The sequence below is a fragment of the Aulostomus chinensis genome, chromosome 15, assembly GCF_037954235.1.
Source record: "Aulostomus chinensis isolate RoL2024-O1b breed Wild chromosome 15, RoL_Achi_v1.0, whole genome shotgun sequence".
In the NCBI taxonomy this organism is placed as follows: Eukaryota; Metazoa; Chordata; class Actinopteri; order Syngnathiformes; family Aulostomidae; genus Aulostomus; species Aulostomus chinensis.
This window is the reverse complement of record NC_141334.1, coordinates 24,606,931-24,617,771: the sequence shown is the minus strand read 5'-3', so window position 1 is coordinate 24,617,771 and position 10,841 is coordinate 24,606,931.

Below are 10,841 nucleotides of genomic sequence, written 5' to 3'. Positions count from 1 at the left end.
CTCATCAGTCCAGAAGGCAAACCTCTGACCATGCCTTTCAAACAGTAACAACAAAATTAATCGAAAGTATTGCAAAGGAAAAACCTAAGGCATTGATGAACAGTTAACATGCATGAATACTCTCAAAAGAGACTGCAGTCCAGAGTCTTTACATTTCTTGTTACTGATGGTTAACTCTCATGTAGTCACCAGATGTTGACATGCTACTGACAGTTTGTTGAGAGTTTACAAATCATCTCAAAATAAAGTGTTATCGCAATTAGTATGCACATATTGTGTAGAGTCAACCATCAGTTGTCAACTGACAAAACACACAGCGCCATATTTCCGTCCTTCATAATAACAGAACAGACCCAAGTGTGCTCTTACATCTTTTTCTCATCAAATCAACTCCACTTCGAACTTAGCCTACGTTAGCTCTCTTTCTTGCCCGTCATCGGTGTCTGAAGAAAAATCTGGAAAGTGCGTCTACCAGATTTGTCTGACTCAGGGCAGTAGGAGAAATGTTAATGTTAACTTTTCTGTCAAATTCAATTCAACTAATAACACTTAATACACATTCACTACTCACACAGTTCACTCTGGCTGTCATCCATCTCTCTGCAGTCCTTTGTCATCCAATTCGGTAGGTGGCACTGTATGGTCCTAGAACCGTGGTCCTAGAACCGCGATCCTGAAAGTGCGGTCCTGAAACTGTGCTCTCCAGCTTTGCAGGAACATGCTGCTCAGACAGACTGCAACCATATTGGTGATTCTGTGCTTGATGAAAAAAGTGTGATTGACTTTGAATTAATGAAGTTGCCTGTGAAAAGGAAACAAGTGACAACCAGTGACTTCGGCAAGACCAGAGGAGGTGTGTGTATGTACATCAACAACAGCTGGTGTAACAACACAATGACAGTAACCAGCCATTGTTCCCCCGACCTGGGATATTTGACTGTGAAATGCAGACCGTTCTACCTCCCTCGTGAGTTCACTGGGACACCTTTGAGGACAAAGACCTGGATGTTTTGATGGACATTGTACTATGTTACAGCAAGGACTGTGCAGACATGGTCACAGTGGAGTGACGCATCTGGGTCTATCCCAGTCAGAAACCCTGGATGACCAGGGAGGAGAAGCAGCAGCTGAGGGCGAGAAACACTGCTTTCAAAGCTGGCGACACAGCTCTCTACAGCACAGCCTGCACGAACCGGAAGGGAGGCATCAGGGAGGCCAAGGAGGACTTCAGGAAGAGGATCGACGATTATCTGGACAGCAACAACAGCAGGCAGGCATGGATGGCATTCTAGCACCTCACCAATTACAAACCCAGCATCAGAGCAGCTGAAGGCGATGCCGCACTGACAGAAAAATTGAATCTCTTCTTCGCCCGCTTAGAGTCTGCACCACCAGGAACAGTCACGTCGCTACCAGTGGCCAGGAATACCCTCATGTTAGGGGTACATGAGGTGAGGCGTACACTGAGGGGTGTCTGAAAGGCTACGCAGACCAGCTTGCAGGGATTTTCACCAAAATCTTCAACCTGTCCCTGACTCAGTCTACAGTCCCATCCTGCCTCAAGCCATCCACTGTAGACCCCCTACCCAAGAAATCCCCCACAACCAGCCTAAGTGACTACCGGCCTGTTGCACTCCCACCAGTCGTGATGAAGGGCTTTGAAAAAACTGGTTAGGAGTCACATCACAACCTTTTTATCCCCCAGCGCGGACGCATACAAATTTGCCGACGAGGCAAACGGGTCAACAGAGGATGCCGAGAATGCAGCACTCCACATAGTGCTGATTCAACTGGAGAAACCAGGAAGCTACTCCCACCTTCTCCTTGTGGACTACGGTTCAGCTTACAACACCATCCTCCCCATGTTCTCGTGAAGAAACTGCTGAAGCTCAGGCTTCCTCACTCCATATGTGCCTGGATCAAGGACTTCCTATAAGACCGCCCATGGATGGTAGGGATTGGCCCCCACACCTCCACTGCTCTCACACTCAGCACCAGCTCCCCTCAAGGCTGCATGCTGAGCCCCCTATTCTTCACCCTCTATACTTCAGACTGCACACCCATCCATGCCAGCAACACCTTCATCAAGTACGCTGATGACACCACAGTGGTAGGCTGTCTCACTGGAGGCGATGAGTCCTCTTATCAAGATGAGGTGCAACAGCTGACTGTGTAGTGTAGAGACAATAACCTGCTCCTGAACTCATCCAAAACAAAGGAGCTAATCATTGACTTCAGGAATACAAAACAGACTTTCAGTCTATTCTCTCTAACAATTTTCCAATAAAAACACAAAGATGGGAGTCCAGTGCAATGCTGCCAAGTTCCAGAAGATCCCAAGAGTGAGACCTCTGGCCAGTGCGCACTTTTAATGCCAATTTAAACGGATTTTGTGGAATTTGAGCAAACCTCAACTTTGGCAAATGAGCGTGAGAAATGGCAAGTGGAGTGTGTGGTGTGAAAAGAATTGAATTTGAATTGTATAACTCTCACTCTCAAAGCGTGAGACTTGGCAGCTCTGCTCGTGTAAGGAACTTTTATGGAAGTCTTTTTGTAAAACTGCATACTAACAGAAACACAGAATGAGTGGATGTATAGCATGAAATGATACTGATGAAATTACACTCATGTAATAGTGTTAATCTAACAATATTCAACAACTTCAAGGTAAGTAGTTGAGGAAAGTTGTCGTCGTCGTACTCCTTCGCTTTATCCGGTGGGTCCGGGTCGCGGGAGCAGCAGTCTCAGCCAGGAAGCCCAGACTGTCCTCTCCCCAGCCACTTCAACCAGCTCTTCCAGGAGGATCCTGAGGCGTTCCCAGGCCAGCCGAGAGATATAATCCCTCCAGCATGTCCTGGGTCGGCCTCGGGGCCTCCTCCCAGTTACACATGCCTGGAAAACCTCCCGAGGGAGGCATCCTCACCAGATACCCAAACCACCTCAACTGGCTCCTCTCGACATGGAGGAGCAGTGGCTCTACTCTTGAGTCCCTCCTGAATGACTGAGCTTCTCACCCTTTCTCTAAGGGAGAGCCCAGCCTACCTGCAGAGGAAACTCATTTCGGCCGCTTGTATTCGCGATCTTGTTCTTTTTGTCATTACCCAAAGCTCATGACCACAGGTGAGGGTTGGAACGTAGATTGACCAGTAAATCGAGAGCCTCACCTTTTGGCTAAGCTCCCTCTTCACCACAACAGACTGGTTTAGCACACGCATCACTGCGGAGACCGCCCCAATCCGCCTGTCAATCTCCCGCTCCATCTTACCCTCACTCGTGAACAAGACCCCAAGATACTAAAACTCCTCCACCTGTGGTAAGACCTCCCACGCAACCCTGAGTGGGCAGACCACCCTTTTCTGGCTGAGGACCATGGCCTCAGACTTGAAGGTGCTGATTCTCATCCCAGCCGCTTCATTTTCGGCTGCAAACTGTTCCAGCAAGAGATGGAGGTCGTGACCCGATGGCGCTAAGAGGACTACGTCATCTGCAAACACAAATCTCCCTCTGGTCCCCTTTCTTAAAAACGGGGACCACCACCCTGGTCTTCCAGTTCAAAGGCACTACCCCCGACATCCATACAATGTTGCAGAGACGTGTCAGCCAGGACAGCCCCACAACATCCAGAGCCTTGAGATACCCAGGGCGGATCATCCACCCCCTGGGCTCTGCCACCGTAGAGTTGCTTCACTGTCTCGGCGACTTCTGCCCCGGTGATTGGACGACGCCCCCCCAAGCACTCCCCAAACTCTGTCTCCTCCATGGAGTACTTGTTGGTGGGATTGAGGAGTGTCTCAAAGTATTCCTTCCACCGCCCAATCATCTCACCAGTTGATGTGAGCAGCCTTCCGCCCCCACTGTAAACAGTGTGGGCAAGTTGCTGCCTTCCCCCCCTGAGGCGACCGATGGTTTGCCAGAAACTTTTCGGAGCCAACCGATAGTCGTTTTCCATGGCCTCACCGAACTCTTCCCACACCCGAGTTTTTGCTTTGGCAACTGCCACAACTGCACACCGTTTGGCCTGCCGGTACCAGTTGGCTGCCTCTGGAGACCCACAGGCCAGTCATGCCCTGTAAGCCATCTTCTTCAGCCTGACGGATAACTGCCGCGACCGGCCCCAGCGGCCTTGCGGCCACAGCTCACAGCAGGCGCCTCAACAATGGCAGAGCGGAACATGGCCCATTCGGACTCAATGTCCCCCACAACCCCTGGGATGTGGTTACTTATTATTGTGAGATTTTAAATTTTAACACAATGGAATTTGGACAAGGAGTTTTCCTTCATGGGCGGCACTGTGGTGCAGTGGTCAGCACTGTCGCCTCATGGCAAGCTGGTTCTGGATTTGAGCTTCGGCTGGAGCACGGAGTCTTTCTGTGTGGAGTCTGCATGTTCTCCCTGTGCCTGCGTGGGTTCTCTCAAGGTAGTCCAGCTTCCTCCCACAGTCCAAAGACATCAAGAGGGGCCTCAGCTGACCAGATACTCTAAATTGGTCGTAGGCGTGGCCGTGAATGTGAATGGTTTTCTGGCTGAATGGGTTAGCCCTGCGATGGTTCGGCGACCCATCCAGGGGGAACCCCACCTCTCACCCAAAGGCTGCTGGGATAGGCTCCACCCTGTCCGTTAACAGGACAGGTGGTAGAAAATGAATGGATGGACTTTTCCTTCACATCAAAACATCATCGTCCAGCATCCAACCAGTGGTCCATCAGTTATCATGGGAGTCACATGTGGAGTGATGCTGCTTGGAAACAGAACCATGTTGGACTTTGAACAGAAGTGAAAAATGTTGCTTCAGTTGTTTATGAGAGGTGATAATTAATGGTCACATTTGAAGAAAGAACCTTCAGTGATATTTGGATCTTCAGAAGGAGGAAACTCTCCAGTCTCAGTGTCTTTGTTGAGAGGAGCTCTGACACTCACCACCATCCTGGTTGTTGTCTGACATCGACAATGTTCAAGACACACAGCTGCCAACACACTGGTGGGCTGAACTTTACAATGTTCTATTTCATCAGGAACGTTCTATGTAAAATATACAGCAGAGAAGCTCACACTCAACAGCCATGTTTAAGATTAACGCCAAGTGTGCCTCAGAGTCTCATGCTCTACCAACTGAGCTCGTCAGGCCCTCTCTGTAAATGTTCCACAGCAAGAAGTGGTTGGAATGGGAGATGTTTGGCGTACAGAAGCTCTTCGTCAGACTGAAGATAAACAGAACAGCACCATCTTAAATACACATGACCACAGTCACATGAGCAACCACATGATTGATAAATGACAACAAACACACCTTCGATAGGTCGTGAGTAGGACATAGGTTACCACTTGGCTATTCGGACGTAGCAATTGTCTTTGACCTCCCAACGAGACAAAGAAATGCACCAAGAAATCCATGTGAGACTGATCCTAGAATTCTTTCTTCAAAGACAAAACTCTGAGATCAAAGGTTGAAGTTCCCCGGGGTTCAAATTTAGCTCAGACATTCTTTTAGGTTCTATGTTCTGCCACCTGTCATCAGGAGACCCAGTAGGAACCTCCACAGTTCAGCTGATGACACACAGCTGTACATCGCTGTGACTCCTGAGGACTCAGGACCAGTTGATGCCCTTTTACCTGCATTTAGAGATACAGTCATGGATGCAGAGACTCTCTCCAGCTCCACCAGAACAAAACTGAGGTCTTCATTATTGGTCCTGAAGCTCCCAGAGAGAAACTGAGAGCAAAACTTCAAAAACGAGCACTGTGGTTTCAGAGAGGAAACATCAGTATCATTTGTTTGTCCAAAAATATCAAATTCACCTGAGCTCAAGCTTGGTTCCTATGACGACTTCTGCCGGTTGCTAGTTGGTTATTGGTGTCGTCATTGCGGTGTGTCCAAGTGCTACCTTTTGAGCCGGTGTAATGCCAAGGCGACGTAGCATTCGATGATGATCTTTAACTCTTGTGATCATGGAAAAGATGTTTTGATCGTTTGCCCATCCCTAATTTCCATGGACATTTGGTATCCTATCATCCGTCTGTTAGCAACTGCCTCTCAAAAAACACATAAGAGCTTAAAAATTCACGAGTCTGGTATTTTCTGAGAAGTTCGATGTCATGGAACAAAACGTGAAAGTTGGCTTTGCTTTGGTTCCCTGCAAACAAAAATGTATCAACTTTGAGAAGACAGAACTGGATGCTGGAACTTGAAATATTTGTCGAACATCTCCGGACCAAGACAGAGGGTTATTTTTTTCAGATTTGTGATGTTCCATACAGTTTTTCTATCGCTGTCCCTCAAATAGTCACCTTTTTTTAAGAACATTAAATCACTGTCTTATTTTATTCAGGGTTATCACATACAAAAAGAAAGAAGTGGACTGAAGAAGAAATCCAGGCAGTGGAAAAAACCCTCGTGGACTACATCATGAAAAACCACATTGGTGCATCAAAGCATGAGACTGTGAGGAAAAGGTCAACTTTGACCCAGGACATTTGCTTTCACAAAGCTGGATGTTTTTTCAGTCATGAGTGGTTTTTCTCAATGTTAATGATGATGATTGATTCTTCTAGAATCATCTGAACAAACCCTCCCTCAACATCATGAAGCAAAACATATTCCGCCTTCATCTGACAGGATGAGTTTCTTTTCCCAGTGATTCCATTGATAAAGTGAAAAGCTGAGTTCATCAGACTGGTCTGATAGGATCAACAACTGTTGGCTCTGGAGTGGATGAAAACATTAGAAAACACTTGAACTGTTTAACAGTCAAATTTGTTTGAAACAGTTTAAGACACTTAGTGACAGGATTTAAGTGTGAAAGCTTTTTTTGTATTTTCAATTTAATCCTAGCTGAAACTGGGGATGAGCAGTTTTAGGTAGTTCATATTCTAATATACAGAAGAAGTCTTGCCATTCACTTTTGGAAAAAAAGAGAAAACTATGTGAAGCTCCTGGCCCCAGCTCCAGATGGTAGAGACAGATAAGAGAGAGACGAGGAAGCAAAGAAGTGTTCTGATCCTCTTCAGTGCTCTGGTGTTGTTGAGTTCTTCTCAGCTACGTCATGAAGACGTGCTGGCAGTGGGCGCTGGTGGAAGTTTGCAGCACTCACTGGAAAGTCCTGAGGTTCGTCCCATTTTGAAGCAGCAGCTGCTCCAAGCCAGACGACTCTTTCATTCTCTTGTAGAGGAGTGAAGAACAAAATCAAAATAAAGAATTGTTACTGTTTCCCAGGGGCACATTCCTCTTGTTCTGATACAAAAACTCATCAGCTTCTATCATGTAGTTACAGAAATGTTGATGACACTGGGATGTTTGGTTTGAATGCTGTCACTGTCAAGTGCCAGTTCATGATTTTGCAGAAAATCCAACATGGTGGAGCAGTGGTCAGGACTGTCCCCTCACAGCAAGAAGGTTCTGGGTTTGAGCCCTGTCTCCAGCACAACGTCTTTCTGTGTGAGTCTGCATGTTCTCCCTGTGCCTGTGTGGGTTCTCTCTGGTACTCCAGCTTCCTCCCGCAGTCCAAAGACATCAAGAGGGGATGAGGTGTCGTGGCAGAAAAAGGTGGATGAGAGGAATCAGACAAATGAGTGTCAGGTGCCAGATGGGGGACCTCTTTATTCTCAGCAATGAACCCTACGAGCAATGCAGTCAGAGATGTCTTCCAATGATACAGAAGATGATACACATTTTATACTGATTTCAGGCTGTGTGTGTGTGTGTTTGTGTGACGTGATGGACTTAATACTATCTTCAAGTACCAGAAAGGAATTGGACATTCCTGGATATGCAAAAGTAGAGAAGTTGCACACATCCCATGAATAGGTGCTGGACTACACATCAATATAGAAAGGCAAAAAAGAGTCCGCACACATCAGCTCACTTTTGTGCATTTATTTAGCACATCACCAAACAGCGGCGTTTGGAGCGTAGCTTCTCTTCTTCAGGCTAAATCCTGTGTACAGGACTCCATCTTTTAATCTACCCCGAGGGGTCACATGATAAGGATTTTTTTTTCCCACTATTCACACCGTGACAAATAAATACATACATATGTACAAAAATAAACACATCAAAAAACACAAGATAATTATAATGTCATATATACATTGGACTTTAAATTAAAACAGATGGAAAACACATGAGGCCAGCCGGCCGGGATAAATCTAGTAGAATATAGAGGCGCCTCTTAATATTTTTAAGAAATTGCTTTATCAATAGGATGGTTATTTAACATGTTGAATCTAAAGATGTTTTAAATTATATGATAATTAAAACTGATCCATCCTTAGACAGGACCAAAGGTACCTGTCATATCCATTGTATTGAAGCAGTACACAGATCAAAATATAGAGGCAGAATCTCGCAGGCACATACATAAGAAAGTCAGAGGTACATGAAACACCACCTTCATAAACCACATTGACTTTTTTGATGTTCTTGCGGCCATCGAAATAATTTCCCTCAAACATCGCAGAAAGAGGACCATGAACAGTTCATAGGAATGGCTTCATGTTGAAGTCCTCATTAAGTCCTTTTGATGCTGGAGTACCCAATGTATTTATCCAGAATAGTTCCCTCCTGAGGAGTGACGTGTCCACATTCCCACCTCTGCGAGGAGGTTTGATGGATTCAATCCCAATGTATTTTAATGAGGTGACCCCGTGACGGGAGTTTGCATGTTGTCCCCGTGCCTGCGTGGGTTCTCTCCGGGTACTCCGGCTTCCTCCCACCGTCTAAAGACATGCAATTTGAGGACTAGGCTGGATTCTCTAAATTGACCGTAGGTATGAATGTGAGTGTGAATGGTGAACCCCGCCTCTTGCCCGTAGATGCTGGGATAGGCTTCAGCCCCCCCGCGACCCTTACTAGTCAGGAATAAGCGGAAGATGACGATGGATGGATGGACCCCGTGACGGGCATCTGTGAAGTGGACAGAGACTGGACTGGAAGGGTCCTGGTTTGTCACATCTTAGACCTTTGCTGTCTGTATGTGTGCATCTCTGTACCATGTGTATGTGTGGTGTACTTTGCTAGCTTTCCCACATGACTCCCGACTTTATGTGGGCTGAAATGTTTAACGTCGACACAGGTCTTATTCTGCTACAGAGGTTCATCCAGACTCTAAATGGACCGTAGGCATGACTGGGAGAGCCAATGGTTTTCTGTCTATATGTGTTGGCCCTGCCATGGACTGGTGACCCATCCAGGGTGAACCTCACCTCTCGCCCAAAGGCTGCAGGGATAGGCTCCACCTCCCAAACCATTGCAGATAATCAGTATAGACATGGAAATTGATCTGTGAGGTTGAAGGACAAACACCTTTATAAATTTCCATCCATCCATTGTCTTCCACTTATTCTTACTTTAAGGGTCGCAGGGGGCTGGAGCCTATCCCAGCATCAACGGGCAAGAGGCTGGGTTCACCCTGGACAGGTCGCCAGTCCATCGCAGGGCCAACATAGAGAGACGAACAACTATTCACACTCACATTCATACCTACGGTCAATTTAGAGTATTCAATCAGCCTATTCCCCAATTCATGTTTTTGGACTGTGGGAGGAAGCCGGAGTACCCGGAGAAAACCCACGCAGACACGGGGAGAACATGGAGACTCACCCAGAAACATCCCGTGCCCGAGCCAGGAGTCGAACCCGGAACCTTCTTGCTGTGAGGCCACAGTGCTAACCACTGCACCACCGTGCAGCCCCCCAAATTATCAATAAAGTATTAAAAAAAAAAGAGATTCTCTTGGTCTCTTTGAAAAAATTCCACCAAACAAAAATTTTGTTGAATACAGAAAGTTCTTGTTTCACTCTCATCCACGTCCCATGAAAAAGAGAACCTACTTATTCATTCAGCTTCTGTGACAGCGTCCTACCCAGCTCACTTTGAGTCCATTTTTTAAAACTTTTGTGATAACGAGATCACACTGTTGAGGATTTCCATTTCCACTCAGCATTTATCCAAGTGAAGCAGCCCACCCCCCCCCCCCCCCAACTGGAGAGCCTAAGATTATTCCAAAAACTATGACCATGAAGACGCCTGAATGAGAGGAACTTCAGACTCTGACCAAGTTACAACAAGGAAAATAAAATCTGCTAAAATAAAATCATTACCAATAAAAGATGGCTCTTAGATTCCACAGACAACCCTTTGAAAGTGAGTGACTAAACTGACTAGCAGGAAGTATTTTAATAGTAATCAAGTCAGACAGAACCCACCTGTGCAAACACATACTAACAGGTTTTTTTTTGACAGTCTTGCTGTGTAATGTACTGGAGAAATCCGTCTCCCCTTCTCCACAACCGACGTACGCAGGAGAGGATGGACATCAGATGAGCCGAGAGCAACACTATTTGGTGGATTCTCAGAGCTGCGGGGCCATCCAGGTGCAGCGCGTCCAGCCAGGAGACAAACAGGAACTGCTGCTTGAGGACATCATCCAGGAGACTCTCGAAGGTGTGGAGTTGGGATCTCAGACTGTACAGCTCTGGATGCTTCGTTGTCCAACCAGCCGTCACATCACCTCCTGAACTCTAGTCTCCTCTTGACCAGGTTCTGGATGGTGATTCAGCAGGAGACAGGAACGTAATCAATGTTGAATGAATTTAAAAGCTGCCATCAACCTGCAGGATGAACTCCTTCACTATGTTGGTGGTTCAAAGTCACTGGTTTCATTCCAGCTTTGACCTGAGCACGTGTTCATTCACATTTCCAGTAGCAGGGTGATACTTTCTCACACTTGTGGACAAACGTCAGCATTCTTCACACAGCAGCTCCTCTGATCAACAACAGAAGAAGCTCAAGTATTCTGGAGAATGAGGGCATCGATCCCTCTACCTCTCGCATGCTAAGCGAGCAC